Source organism: Trachymyrmex cornetzi, unplaced genomic scaffold (genome assembly GCF_001594075.2).
Source record: "Trachymyrmex cornetzi isolate Tcor2-1 unplaced genomic scaffold, Tcor1.1 scaffold1160, whole genome shotgun sequence".
NCBI lineage: Eukaryota > Metazoa > Arthropoda > Insecta > Hymenoptera > Formicidae > Trachymyrmex > Trachymyrmex cornetzi.
Genome location: NW_017295720.1, coordinates 248897 through 249355, shown reverse-complemented (window position 1 = coordinate 249355; position 459 = coordinate 248897).

Genomic DNA, 459 nt, shown 5'->3' with positions numbered 1-459 from the left:
TATTTTATTATTAACATATTATATTCTGCAATAATATATAATTAAAAATTACAATATGATAATTATAATATGGACAATGGCTTTCCATGTTATCTTGAGAGTACTATTATTGATACGTTTTTCAAATAGTTTCTTCAGTAGATTTATTTCACTAAGAAATGAAAAAGGATAATTAAATATATATGATTCGGTAAAGTAAAATTTCATCATAAATATTTTACATCATAAAATATTTTACTTCATAAAATTTGACTTTATTGAGTCATGTATTTGATCATTTTTTTGTTACTTTTTAGCGGAATAAACCTATTGGAGGCTATATAAATACGAATGAAAAATCAGAAGAAAGAAAAATAAGTAATTTTCATAACAATATGAATTTAATTTTCTGAGTCATTAATACAATTTTACTAAATATTATATACCCACAAAGATTTAAAAGAACTAATTCGCATCGGT